The sequence below is a fragment of the Enhydra lutris genome, unplaced genomic scaffold, assembly GCF_002288905.1.
Source record: "Enhydra lutris kenyoni isolate GAN:26980312 unplaced genomic scaffold, ASM228890v2 scaffoldscaffold10, whole genome shotgun sequence".
Taxonomy (NCBI): domain Eukaryota; kingdom Metazoa; phylum Chordata; class Mammalia; order Carnivora; family Mustelidae; genus Enhydra; species Enhydra lutris.
In genome coordinates this window covers 31,544,861-31,549,298 of record NW_019154094.1, presented here as the reverse complement: position 1 = coordinate 31,549,298, position 4,438 = coordinate 31,544,861, and the positions used below count along the sequence as shown (strand labels likewise).

The following is a 4,438-nucleotide window of genomic DNA, read 5'->3' as shown; positions in this document are numbered from 1 at the left end:
AGTAGGTCTTCTTAATATAAGTGCCTGTGGCAGGCTGCTGGTTGCTTCTCTCCCTGCCCTGACCCCTCACCCCATAATCTTTCTTTTTTCCTCCTTCCTGGCCACATAGCCACCTACCTAAAGGCTACATTTCACAAACACCCTTATGACCTAGTTTGTCCCCATGGCTAGGTTCTTGCCAAAAGGACACAAGAAGAAACGCTATTGGCAACTACCAGATCATCTTCTTAAAGGTAATCTAGATTCACTCTTCTTTTTCCTTCTAGCTAGCTTACAACAGTGAAATATTCATAGGAGGATGACAAAAGAACCCCCATTATCCTGAGTCCCGCATGAATCTAGGAATTAGAGCCCACATACTACCATGAAAAACTAAAAACTTGCCTATTCTTTGAGACAGTGTCTTTTGAGGTCTCTTTATTGTAACTATTTAGTCTTTCCCCTAATTAATACAGTTATAATCTCTGTCATTTCAGAATAGTCAAGAAAAATAAGAATGGATGGTACAGTAGGTATCCATTGTTTTTTGCTTGCCAGTAACCAATCCTAGAAAATGACATCTCCTAGGTTAATGTGACTGAGTTGAGGCTGATGCCAATACTTCCGATCTACCACTGGTCTGGAAATGTGACACAGGTATAAAATCCATATTTCCCATCCCTCTATCTATGGTGATTAGAACAATGAAAAGCAACAGACTAAAAAGGAGCTAATGAAAGACCTACCTGGGATGTGTGCTTGAACTATGAGGAAAAAAACATAGGATTGCTCGGGAGGCATGATGTAAGGTAGGGGAAGGTGGCTGCTTATCCCCACTCAGACAAAGCATGCCTGAGAATAAAACCACCGCAGGGAAAAGAAAAGACAGATACTTGACATTTACTTGAAGACTTAAGTCTTCAAATAGATGAAAGCTTCTTGTTTATTAAAAGCTGAAACTGAAATACATCTTGACTATATGGCTAGGTGAGTGAAAAAATATTATAGCAAAATAGTTTAAGTTAGTTTCATGTTTCCTGACATCAAAATAATTTTTAAAGATTTATTTATTTCAGAGAGAGAGAGAGAGCAAGCTTATGAGTCGGGGGAAGGACAGAGGGAGAGTGAGAATACTGAAACAGACTCCTCACTGAGCACAGAGCCTAACCCCAGGCTCAATCCCGGGACCCTAAGATCATGACCTGAGCCAAAATCAAGAGTTGGCGGCTTAGCTGAATGAGTCAGTGAGGTGCCCCCAATATCATCTTAATTCACTATAGATTCCTAGGTAACATTATTCCCTTTGGATAGGTTCCTTAGTAAAAGAGATGTGCATGACAAAAAGTCTTTCTTTCATGAGATAACCCATCTGATTGGTAGTGACTCTTTGAAATACTATGTCCAAAGGATTCCAACCCTCTATCTGAGTTCAGCTGGAAAAGACAAAGTGATTATTAATGATGTCTATCAGTGATATTACACAAGAAATGATCCTCACATGCTAGGTATTTGCCATCCTTGCATTCTTAAAGTGCGGTATAAGTCTAGACAATGCATAGGGACTTTTTTTTTTTTTTAATTACAATAGGATGGTGCATTCTTTGGGTACATATTTTTAGCAGTTTTAAAAAGAGCCATGGAACAATTTGTCCTTTCCACGCAATGCTTCGGGGTCATAATTCATGCTTTCAGTTGACATTACCCTATAAAACAAATTAATTACCAGACATGCATTTAAATCACAAATCACTAATATGTGATATGCTATATTAACATCAAACCCAGATGTAACTGGGGCCCAAGGGGGCAAGAGCACCTGGTTCTGGGCATCCCAAACCAGGTTCGTTCACTCACCACTGACAAAATCCAAAGGCAGGGAAATGAGTGGTGGTGAAACAAGAAAGGGATTATTTTAGCAAGGCCGATACCAGGAAGACAGTGGAGCAATGTCCCCAAGACTGTCTCCAAAGTGCTGAAAGTACTTCTAGGTTTCTGTAAGAAAACTATAGGACAAAGATCAGTGGGTACCTGCAGGTGAGCAGTAAAGGTCAGGTCAATCATCGTCTCAGGGTCAATCATGTGGGGTCTTGCTCAAGGCAGTCATTATTGCTTGAGGGGTGGTTTTCGTTCCCATCATGGGATACTTTCCCCACCAGGCCCTTTGCCCGAGTTTAAAAGATTAGCTGCAAAGAACTTAATCTGTTAGAAAGTAGACTAAGGTCAACATGGAGGTAAAACCCTCTTTCGCAAAATCAACTGTTCACAGGCATTGCATTGAATTTATTGTCTTTCAGGGGTTAAATGAGACTTACCAATCTATTTTTTTATTATTAGTATTTTTTACAATCTATTTTTTATGTTGTCTTTCAGAATATGATAAACAGGACAAATCTAATCAGACATTTAAACTCCATACCACAGTATAATAAACCCTCAGCAAGGGGTCTGAACCTCCTCTTTGTATCGACAAGAACTATTTGCCTTATCTTATAGGCATTAGTTCTTCTATCTTCTGCCAGTTCCTCACTCAGGTAGTTATTTGGTATTTTTGGTTTGCTTTTGTTTATTATTTCCCATGGACCAATCTAATTTATTTAAGCCATCTCCTGCCATACCAAAGGAATAGAAGATCAGTATACTGGTCATCATTTGATGCAAGTAAGGAAGGAGAGGTTAAGGTCCCATGTACTTTTCTGGTCTGTGTGCAGCGTCATGGTCCAAACTCCTGCTGTGGTCCCCACTGGGGAGTTAGGTCCAGGTTCTTTTTCTTCATCTTCATAGCCTGAGGAAGTGGATTCACGTTGAGAGTTACGGAAGAGAGTATGATTACCATGTCCCCAGGGAAAGGGCTTGAACCTGATGCAGAGATGGGGTAGGCAATGAACTTGGGTTTCTCTTACTCTCTGTAATGTGACTTCAAGAAGATGTTCAACATATTCACTCCCGCACCAGGTAGCACTAGGAAGTAGGTGAGGGCCTTCCACATGCCAAGGGAGCACCCCTTGTGTGGAGGCCACCCCTTGTGTGGAGGCCACTTGACACGGGGCACCCCAGCTGTGTCCCAGACGGACCTAGTAGCCCAGAAACCCAGGATCCTGCTGCCACCAACTTTTTCAACCCGGATCTCACTCAAATAGTTTTTTGGCAGTTCATAATAAAACATTTAAGGGATGTCACCAGGCACGAGTTTTACATAACCCTTATATGAGTGTTTCCTTTAGGCAGGCCAAATTTATCAGCTCATCTTCTGGTTCCTATAGCTCAGTACATCCACGCAAATATAAATACAAAACACATTTGCAAAATTTCTTATGTTGCATATAGAAGCCATCTTAAAAGTTTCTTAAAATTAAGCAGATTTTGGGGCGCCTGGGTGGCTCAGTGGGTTAAAGCCTCTGCCTTTGGCTCAGGTCGTGATCCCAGGGTCCTGGGATCGAGCCCCGCGTCGGGCTCTCTGCTCTGCAGGAAGCCTGCTTCCTCCCCCTCTCTCTCTGCCTGCCTCTCTGCCTACTTGTGATGTCTCTCTCTCTCTGTCAAATAAATAAAATCTTAAAAAAAATTAAAAAAAATTAAGCAGATTTTGATGTCTCAAATATGACTAAAAGAGGGAATTTAATGATGAAAATCTGAAATATTCCAGGGTCCCTAAAATATTCTGAAACAGTTACCTGAAGAAGACATAAAGAAGTTAATAAGTGCTATGGTGAGTGCTGTGAAGTGTGTAATCCTGGCGATTCACAGACCTGCACCCCTGGGGCTAAAAATACATTATATGTTAATAAGAAAATATAAAAAATGTTTAAAAAAAAGAGAAGTTGTTTCTCTTTTTCGCCGCCATCCTGCTGTGTGCCGCTCGCTGTTAATTGACCATGTCTTCTCACAAGACTTTCAGGATCAAGCGATTCCTGGCCAAGAAACAAAAGCAGAATCGTCCCATTCCCCAGTGGATTCGGATGAAAACTGGTAATAAAGTCAGGTACAACTCCAAGAGGAGGCATTGGAGGAGAACCAAGCTGGGTCTCTAAGGCGTCCCACATCACGTGATGTCACACCTAATGGGCACCATGTATTTAATTAAGCTACTTGAAGATCATGTGTTCTATTCCATCACCCTGTAAACACCTTTCTGCCTGGCCAATAGATACCACTTATCAGCGAAAGATTTTTCTGTTACTATAGCTCTGCACCAATCAGTTGGTTTGGTAATAAATGTGAGGCCTTTGAGCTGTACTGCCAAAAAAAAAAAAAAAAAAGAGAGAAGTTAACAAGCATAAGAATTTGTAATTCTTTCCAGTGTAAAGTTATAGACTTCTAATAATGGTTACTTTCAGAATTAACCCTCCTGCAGGTCAAAACTATAAAGTATAGACAAAATATAAAATATAATACCTGAAAGCACTGTGTAGTGACCCCAAACAGGCAGATACTGGAGAGGGTAGATACTTGGAGAGGGAAACAA

The 4,438-nt window shown here is 40.8% G+C and overlaps 1 pseudogene; it reads left to right on the top strand.

Moving 5' to 3' along the window:
* Window positions 1–2,204: 2,204 nt before the first annotated feature.
* LOC111143989 lies at window positions 2,205–4,004 on the top strand (annotated as a pseudogene).
* Window positions 4,005–4,438: the final 434 nt, after the last annotated feature.